Raw genomic sequence first — 10,395 nt, forward strand, 5'->3', positions numbered from 1 at the left:
TTTTCTATTCTTTTGAGTGAGGCTTGGATGGCTATGTATTTCCCCCTTAGGACTGCCTTTGCAGTATGCCATAGGTTTTGGACCGTTGTGTTTTCATTCTCGTTGGTCTCCATAAATTGTTTAAATTGATTTTTGATTTCCTGGTTTATCGAGTCATTCGATAAGGTTCTTAGTCTCCAAGTGTTTGAGTTTCTTCCAAATTTTTCCTTGTGGTTGAGTTCCAATTTCAGTGTGTTGTGGTCTGAGAATATGCAGGGAATAATTTCAGTCTTTTGGTATCGGTTGAGACCTGTTTTGTGTCCCAGAACATGGTCTATTCTTGAGAATGTTCCATGAGCATTAGAATAAAATGAGTATTCTTTGGTTCTGGGCTGTAATGTTCCATATATATCTATGAGGTCCAACTCGTCGAGTATGGCATTCAAAGCCCTTGTTTCTTTGTCAATTTTTTGCATGGGTGTTCTGTCTATTTCTGATAGTGGAGTGTTGAGGTCCCCTACTATTAACGTATTTTTATCTCTATGTGTCTTTATTCTAGTTAAGAGTTGGCTTGTGTATCTTGCTGCTCCCCTGTTGGGGGCATATATATTTATAATTGTCATATCCACTTGTTGGATACATACTTTAAGAATAATATAGTGCCCTTCTGTGTCTCTAAGTATACTCTTTAGTTTAAAATCCAATCTGTCTGATATGAGAATTGCTACCCCAGCTTGCTTTTGAGGTCCATTGGCATGAAAGTTGGTATTCCATCCCTTTACTTTCGGTCTGGATGTATCTTTAGGTTCAGAATGAGTCTCTTGTAGACAGCAAATGGATGGGTCATGTCTTTTTATCCAATTTGCAAGCCTGTGGTGTTTTTTGGGAGCATTTACGCCATTTACATTGATACTGATTATTGAGAGATATGATTTTAATGATGCCATGTTGCCAGTAAAGTCTTTGTTTCTATAGATTGTGAGTTTCTGTTCTGTATCACTCTTGGGGCCTTCTTACTTTTATAGAACCCCGCTTAATATCTCCTTTAGGGCTGGTTTTGTGGTTACAAAATTGGTCAATGACTGGCGATTCTGGTAGGTCTTTATTTCTCCATCCATTCTGAATGACAGCCTTGCTGGATAAAGGATCCTTGGCTACATGTTTTTCTCTGAAAGAGCTTTAAAAATGCCCCCCCCAACCCTTTCTCTCATTCCAGGTCTGTGTAGACAGGTCTGACGTAATTCTGATGCCTTTGCCTTGGTACGTGAGAAATTTCTTTGCCCTGGCTGCTTTTAATACTGTATCCTTGGATCTAATATTTGCGAATTGCACTATGACGTGACGTGGTGTAGGTTTGTCGTGTTTGAGCTTGGGAGGGGTCCTCTCTGCCTCTTGGGCATGAATGTTTGTTTCCCTTGCTAGATTAGGGAAGTTTTCAGCTACAATTTGTTCAAATATCTCTTCTAGACCTCTGTTTTTCTCTCCCCCCTCGGGGATGCCGATGATTCTGACATTGGAACATTTCACTGAGTCAGTAATCTCCCGTAACCTTCATTCCTGAGCGTGGAATTTTTTGAGTCCAGCTTCTATTTTCGTTTTTTCTTCTACTAACCCATCCTCCAATTCGCTGATACGTTCTTCTGCCTCATTCACTCTGGCCATCAAAGCCTCTAGTTTTGCCTGCATTTGGCTCATAGAATTTTTAAATTCTGCCAGATTCGCTCTCATTTCTGCCCTTAGAGATTCTATAGTCTCATTAACATTTTCATTAATACTTTTTTCCAGTCTACACATCATCTTGATCATTGTTGCTCTGAATTCCATTTCTGATAATTTGGCTATATCCATATCCATCAGTTCTGTGGCAGAGGCTACAGACTCATTGTCTTTTCTTTGCTGGGGGAGGGGGATTTCTCCTTCTCGTCATTCTGATGAGGAGAGGTTGCGGGGTTGTAGAGAGCCCAAATTATTGACTGGGACTCAGGCCGTGCGCCCTTGTTTTATAGGGATCTTAGGAATGTGGGCTTCTTGATTTTTCAGCCTGCCTTCTGGGGGAGGGGCCTGCCGTGCTGATACTCAGAAAACCCTGTTTGGGTAGAGTCTCCGTGTCCCCTGCGAGGGGGGATGGGGATGGGCACTCCCTGAGCCGGTATTTCCAGGCTTTTGTTCTCTGGCGGCTTTCCCTGGCAGTTTGCTGTGCCTCTTCTGAGAGTCAGAGCAGCAGTGGCCAAATCTCAGCCTCTGTCTCAGAACAGAGGGATTGCGAACCGTTCTCCACTGGTGTTCTAGCCACTTTAACTCTGTTTCTGTTGGTGCTGCTCAACCCTGCAGCATCCCGGGATGTGCGCCCCACACCCAGCGTCCCAGCCCTCACTTCCAGGGCCTGTGAGTCTCTGTCCTTTGTGTTTCTAACACAGCCAGCCGCCAGCCACCAGCTGCCCCCACGCACTCCCAGAGCTCCAGGTCTCAGTCTGGTTCCACTGAGCACACCGGAGCTCCAGTTTTCAGTCTGGTGGCAGCGCGTTCCCCAGCTCACAGTCTCAGTCTCCTCTCTCTCGGGTGCCGGTCCGCGAGTCCGCCAGCTCCCCCGTGCAGGTGGCTACCGCTTCCCGGCGCCAAAACGCGGTGGCTCCCTACCCCTTCCGTTTATCTTCCGATATCTGTGCACGGTTTCACTGCTCCCCGCTTCGTACCTCAATACTCAGCACTGGATGTGTTCGTTTGTAGTGATCCAGATGTATCTTCCTGTGTCTCAGGCTGATTCCGTGGATGTTCAGGGTGGTCTGGTGCCTATCCAACTCGACTCAGGGGACCGGCTGAAAAAGGGGTCTCCTACTCCTCCGCCATCTTAAACCATAAGAGACTCTTAACTCTAGGAAATAAACTGAGGGCTGCCGGAGGGGAGGCGGGTGGGGGATGGGTAATTGGGTGATGGGCATTAAGGAGGACATTTGATGTAATGAGCACTGGGTGTTATATGTAACTGATGAATCACTAAATTCTATCCTTGAAACTAATAGTACGCTATATGTTAACTATTTGAATTTAAGTTAAAAAGAAGTTAGGTGGAGAATGTTCATGCTGGTTACCAGAGATGACTGAGCATCTAAGCTGGTGGAGGGTGGGGTATAGAGAAATGGTACCTGCCATTCTTTTGTTCCTGGAGCAGTCTCCTAAAGGTCCCTGCCCTTCCGGCATACATTCTGAGATTAGTAAAGAAATTGCCTTCACATATACCCAGAAGCCTTTCAAACTGTTGCTTTTATGCTATATCTCAGCGGGATTGTTTTTATGCTGCCTCTTTAATGGTGGGGACTCAGTTTCCTATCACCGTCCAGCTCTCCCATAGTTGAGTCTCCTGGTTTTTAAAGTACCCAGAGATAAGCCCGGGTGGTTGTAAAAAACTTAAAGTTAAGCCCCACTAGTTTTCAAAGCCAATTGTTATGGAGACTTGTCTTCCTACTGCAGGTCCCCCTTGTGTGGGGTGCCTGGTGTACGGCCTGCTCCTCCCTTTTCTCCATGATTGTGGCACCCTCCCATTTGTGGTTTGTTTTGATGGCAGTTTGGTTCCTACCAAGTCTTTGCCCTTCCTACTCTTTTTGGAGTGGCCTTCTCTCTACAATTAACTGTGGAAAGTGTGTTCGACCAGTCTTCTAGTCATTTTCTGGGTTAGACAAACTGATGTGGCTGTTACCTAGGTGTGTCTGTGGTATGAAGTGAGCTTACTCCTACTCCACCATCTTCTGAGTATCCTCACTATCTGGCGGAATTTGTATTTTCATTTCATTTAGTTCTTATTTGAGGTTTTGTTTTATTCTTTCATTTGAAACATACCCTTCTGTATCCTCATTTTGCCTAACTTTTGATTTTTTTCCATATATTGAGTAAATCAGTTATATCTTCCAGTCTTGAAAGAGTGGCTTTATAATAAAGCTTTGGATTACAGTAGTACATACACGCCCCCCCCTTGTCACCTGAGCTGGGTGCCCCAGCAATGACCCCTGTGTGGCCTGCATGCACGCTTCCATTGTTGCCACATCACAACCAGTGTAGACTTGCTGTTATATTGGGGTGACCCCTGGTATGGCTGTCTGGAAGGTCCAGCCATGACTGCTACAGGCTTGCTGGTGAGTGGATCTGACCCTCAGCTCAGCTAGCTGAGAGGCTCAGCCACAACTGTTGTGGGTATGCTGATATATGGGGTTGAACTCCAGCATGGCTGGCTGCCAGGCCTGGCTATGACAGCTATGGGTGTACTGGTGGGCAGATTAGGCCTCCTGTGTGGCTTGCTGTGAAGTAGATATTCTAGTGTGGAGGGCTGGTTCCCTGGGACAGGAGCCCTTGGGATGGGCTCCAGTGCCAGCTGAGGATGTCCACCAGGAGTTTCAGGGCTGTGAGCTCCTAGAGAGGGCCACTGCTGCTGGCCAAGGCTGTCCACCAGGATTGGCAAGGCAGTGAGATGCTGGGAAGGGGCTTTGGCCCAGTGGGTGGTTTGAGCCAGGTGAATTCTCAGGAGAATGTCAGGACTGTGCAAGCAATTCTTGTACAGTAGATGGAGAATGTCAGAAATGGGACTCACCAGCACTGGGCCAGCTAGGTAGATGGGAGAGGCTAAAAAAGGAAAAGGTACCTGCCAGTGCTTCTGTCCCCAGAGAATGTTCCAATAGATCCCAGCCTAGAATTAGTCAGTGGATCTTCACATGTAAGCCAGGTATTTTTCAAACTGTTGCCTTTGTGCTGGGGCTCAGAATGAGTGATATCATGTGCACACCATTTAGGAGCAGAGTTGCAGTTTCCTAGTGCCCTCCAGCTCTCTTGAACATAAGCCTTGTTGGTTTTCAAAGCCACACACGATGGGGGTTCATCTTTCTCATGCAGGTTGCCCAGGCTGTGGATCCTGATGTGGGGATCAAAGCCCCCATTCCTCAAGGAGGACCTCTGCAACTGTGATACCACTCCTGCTTATGGGTTGCTGTGCTGGGTGTGTGGGTCCCGACTAAATCACATCTCCACCCCTCTTACCATTTCAAGGTGATTTTTTTTCTTTTTATCTTTAGTTGTGTATGATCTGTTCTGCTAGTCTTCAATTCATTCTCACAGGTAGTGGTTCTATATGTAGTTGTAAATTTTGGTGTCGAATTTAACAGGAGAAGGTGAGCTCAGGATCTTCCTACTCTGCCATCTTGATCCTACCCTTGAATCTTGTTTCTTTTCATATCTTGTCATTTTATTTTTAAAAACTCAATATTTTATGTAATATATTGTAAGAGCTCTGGATTCTTTTTTTTCCCCCTGAAGCTGGTTGTTGTTGCTAGTTTTATTTCATTTATTTGTAGCTTTTCAGTGGAATCTGTCTCCCCCGTGCTTTGTGGTCTCTGGTGCTTGTTCTTCTTATTTTTTTTTTTTAATCATTTTGTTTCTTTTCAGCCTGGCTTCCTAGGAATCACCTCTGTGTTTTCATAATTTAATGGTCAGCTAACAATTGGTCAGAGGTTGTGCTCAAACAACATGTGTCAGTAAGGCATCCACCCAATGCTGATGGATTTGTGTGTGACTTTATGTATATGTACAAATTCAGGTCATTTTCTAGTACTGCCCAGACATTCATTTCCACCAAATCCTTTCAGGTCTCCCTTTGCATTGATGTAATCTCCTGGACAGCCAAGGATACCGCCACCAGGGTTCTCTCATATCCAGAATTTTTCTGTTAAGTTTCAGCTGGTTGTTTGGTCCGCCATTGACTCCAATCAGGGCTTCGCCCTGCGATTACTATGCTGCTGACTTTTTCTGCTCATCTTCTATTGAGGTAGCTGCTTTTTTGACAATGCAATTGGACATAGGTTTGTCATTCTCTACTCCAAATCAAGTTAGCCCCTTCTACCAGCAGTGCTGCTAATTTTCACTGCCAGCTCCACTATGATAGAACTACCTTACACTGATAGGGGAGCAGGCTGGGAGAAGTCCCAGACAAGACTGCTACAGACTTTCATTGTTTTTTCCTGAAATTCAGTTTTACATGAATAAATGTTTCTCAGTTTGTCGGTTGCTTCTGTTCCATTCCAGATCCCTGAAATGGTGATTTTTTAAAAACTATGCTGTCAAGTTTTAGCGTTGTTTGAGAGCAAAGAATTTTTGCTGTCCTCATTACCACACCATAGCCAGAAGTCCCCACATTAAAAAAAATTACCTGTGATTTTGAATTATCTTTAGTTCTTAGGGCTTCTACTTAATTATTCTGAACTAATAAGAAACAGTTATTTAATGCATCAAATATTTGTTGAGCACTAAAAATGGGCTTACTTTGTTTACATCCTATATTACAAAACCAAACACAATAGCTTCTCCCAGTATTACAATTCAGTGTGTCTAAATAACATAAAGCGATGGCTCTGGAGCTTAAAGTTACACAAAAATCACCCAGAGTACCTGCTAAAACTGTTCCTGCCAAGAGGAATTTATTTGTAGATCCTGACTCAACAGATTTAGGGTAGAACCCAGGAAATTATTTTTAACAGGGTTCCCTAATAATTCTGGTGCGATTGGTCCAAAGACTGTACTGGAGAAACACTAATTAAGAATGAAAGCTGTTGCACTAGTTTGGCAGCCCAAATACTAAAACTGGAATTATACAGAGAAGATTAGCATGGCCTCTGCACCAGGATAACACACAAAATCATGAAGCATTCCATTAAAAAAAAATGAAGGCTATTACCTGAAAAAAATGGGCATGTGTTCCACCTATACTTTTTTTTTAAAGAATTTATTTATTTATTTGACAGAGAGAGAGAGACAGCCAGCAAGAGAGGGAACACAAGCAGGGGGAGTGGGAGAGGAAGAAGCAGGCTCCCAGTGTAGGAGCCCAATGCGGGGCTCGATCCCAGAACACCAGGATCACGCCCTGAGCCAAAGGCCGGTGCTTAATGACTGAACCACCCAGGCGCCCTTCCACCTATACGTTTATATAGAACATCCAGATAATTGAAATCAAAGTATTTACACTCATATTATATGTGCCCTTCTCACATCATCATTTTGGACATATTGCTGATAGTCTGTTGTGTTAGCTACAGTTTTGTTACATGTTTGTACAGTTTGTACAGTTTTGCTTAACGTGATTTTCTTCCACCTCATTCTTTCTCTAGTAATAGAAACTTCATCTTGTTGGGTTTACTTCTCTGACTGACCAAAGAAGTTGTAAGATGATAGACATTTTCAATAGCAGTATCCCATCTCCTTGGCCAAAATGATTAGTTCAGGAATGGGCAAGTGATCTAAGCCAGTCTGTGGGGGAAATTGCTAGAAGTTTTGCTGGAACTTGAGTAAGAAATTCTATCTCTGTAATTAAAAGATATAAAGATGGTGTAAATCTATACTTGTTAATACAATGGGAGGGAATTTTCCAAAAGATAAAACACACACAGAGAAAATCAGAATCAAGGAGAAGTGAGAGCTATCCTTCGAGTGACTGGAACCAGCTCTGCTTGAAGCTCTGGACTTTTCATTTACACAGAATGGATTTCTCTCTTATTTAAACTAGTTTGAGTTGGGTTATTCTTCATTTGAAACTGAAATTGTCATAATGTACCTTGCCTTTGAGTAATATTTCCCTCTGTTCCACTCACACCATTAGTCCCCTGCTCCTGGTCCCTCTCTCTCTCTCTCTCTCTCTTTCTCTCTCTCTCTCTCTCTCACACACACACACACACATTCCCCCTTTGTCAGCAGTTTTGAGAATAGCTTCCATATTAAAAAGACATATTGAATCTCTTTCTTAGATCTTAATATGTATTTATCACAATATATTTTTATAAAAATTAAGCTCTAACATGTAATGTCCATAGATGATATACAAAGGATTTTAATTCTCCAATTTTGCCTAAACTCCTCTCTTTTCAATTCCTATGATTTCACCCTTAATAACTAAAAAGTTAAGGAATGCACTTGTTTCATCTTCCCCACCATCCTATGTTGTCTTTAGTGCTCCAACCTCTCTCACTTTTCCTAACGTTTTAGTTTCTCCCATGTATTTCAAAATTCAAGGATATCTTTCTGGATTCTGGCACACCTTCATCCATATTCTGAGTTCCTTAGATTATTCCACACTATTCTGCTCACAGTATCCTAACTTTGAAAGAGTAAAAGGAACCAAGTTGCAATTTCTTTCTTTCTGCATTACTTCCTCTTAAAAAGGGCATGATTCCTTCTTAGTACCAGTAACCTGGGAAAGCCAATCCATCCATTAAAGCCCCCCCTCAATAGTAACTTGTGGATTACAGTGCCAGCATCCCTTATCCACCATTCCTATCCCTTTGCAGTTATATATTTATATGCCCATGTGCTTCCTTCCATTTTCCTTAGCTTTCTCTCCCTTATATAGACACAAAGGTCTATAAATGAGGACATTTATATCCATGAGCATAGATTTCTTGCCTGGTTTAATCATAGAAAAATATATGACTCAATGGCATTCATTCTCATAATAATGTCAATTTCAAGTATGCATAAAATGAATATTTTTTGAAAAAACTTAAAACATGTATTTCATAGAACTATTTCAGTAAAAAATATGACTTTTTTATCACTTGGTCATAAACAGGAAAGCTCACAGCCTTATCAAGCAAGAATATAATGACTTTAGCATTTGGCCATAATTAAAGAATGAAGCAGTTTTCCTTCTGCTAACAAATCATGTACAGAAGTAAAAGAAAATGTCATTTTGTGTTACATGTTAATTAACTCTGTTTTTATTAAACCCCAAACAAAGCAGTGTGTCTGTGGGTCAATGAAAGTGGCTTAAAAAAATAAGAAAAGCATTAGTGATGGAAGTGATACTTGTTCTGGGAAACATCTGCTGTTCTATCACATATCATTACAGCTATATTTGATTTTCCACACAGAAAATTGTTTGCACCTGTCCTCAGCATTTTTTTTCCAGCACACGTTTACAGCATATCATTAACACTCACTTTTTCTTTTTCTAAACAACACTCCACACTGTTGAATCAGTGTTGCTATTCATGTCAGAAGAAGGTGATCTAGTCATTTATCACTGTTCTGGCAACATTTATGTACCTGGACTCAGGTATTCTCTTCAGAAGGCATTAGAATGGATTGCTTGCACTGAGTGTTGTCAATCAGGCTGTATAATTAAATCAGGCAGAATAAATAGTTTGAGTTGCATACCAAGATTATACACTTTCAAAGATATACTGGCACCTTTGATTGCATTCTATTGCCACATTATCATCAGATTAAAGTTTAGAGCCTTTGGAAAATATGATCTTTATATTCTTTTGACACACCAATTAAGCTTGAATAGTTCCACTTAGCTCAGATTTCAATCTTTTGTTCGCTTCCCAGTATCTTTTAAGAATTGAACAGGGCCATATCTCTTACATTAGGTGTAAAAGGATGTGATCTGTCTCTCATTTCCGGGATATAATCCTGACTCTTTAGCAAACAACCTGGGCCTGATTGATCCAGCTTACCTGTCAGGACCCAATTTTCATGGGCAAGATGGCCCACTTAAGATGGGACTCATTTAATTTTGTTGAAATATTTTACTAGACATTCATTTATCTGACGGTGTAGCATACTCTGCGCTGCTCTATGATAGTGAAAATTACACCTATAAACCTTTTTTCTCAGCAGCCTACATTATTAGACTAGAAGATTCTAAAAACAAAATATGTTACTTTCTTTTAATGGAAGTCAAATAAGAAAACTCTGCCACAGTGAAGTTATAGATGATGTTATCACAGCATTTCTACTCTAAAGTTGTTGGTTAAAAAATTCTACAGAAATTGAACAACTAATATTTTTTTTATTTTAATGTTTTTTTATTATATTATGTTAGTCACCATACAGTACATCCCTGGTTTCTGATGTAAAGTTCGATGATTCATTAGTTGTGTATAACACCCAGTGCACCATGCAATACGTGCCCTCCTTACTACCCATCACCAGCCTATCCCATTCCCCCACCCCCTTCCCTTCTGAAGCCCTCAGTTTGTTTCCCAGAGTCCATAGTCTCTCATGCTTCATTCCCCCTTCTGATTACCCCCCCCCTTTCTTTATCCCTTTCTTCCCCTACCGATCTTCCTAGTTCTTACGTTCCATAGATGAGAGAAATCACATGATAATTGTCTTTGTCTGCTTGACTTATTTCACTTAGCATTATCTCCTCCAGTGCCGTCCATGCTGCAGCAAATATTGAGAACTAATATTGTCCAATATGTTGTGCTTTAAATAAATGAGAGACATTTGCATCGAAATCAAACATTTGACTGCTGCTGTCTCTTTTTAGTTTAACCCCCTAAATGAAGGAGACAGTGCAAGGGTAGTAGGAGAGAGGGGGCAGGAAGTGCAGGTACTATGCATTTAGATTTATTTATTGCTTTTATAAATTTCAAATAC

At 41.6% G+C, this 10,395-nt stretch overlaps 1 non-coding gene across 1 annotated transcript; it reads left to right on the forward strand.

Annotated features, from left to right (window-relative positions):
* The first annotated feature begins 6,568 nt into the window (after nt 1–6,568).
* On the forward strand, nt 6,569–6,674 carry LOC123777494 (U6 spliceosomal RNA). Its single transcript, XR_006775660.1, has one exon. It is a non-coding gene; the product is annotated as a U6 spliceosomal RNA (small nuclear RNA).
* Nucleotides 6,675–10,395: the final 3,721 nt, after the last annotated feature.

The sequence above is a fragment of the Ursus americanus genome, chromosome X (genome assembly GCF_024610735.1).
Source record: "Ursus americanus isolate L20-20 chromosome X, mUrsAme1.1.p, whole genome shotgun sequence".
NCBI classification, from domain to species: Eukaryota; Metazoa; Chordata; class Mammalia; order Carnivora; family Ursidae; genus Ursus; species Ursus americanus.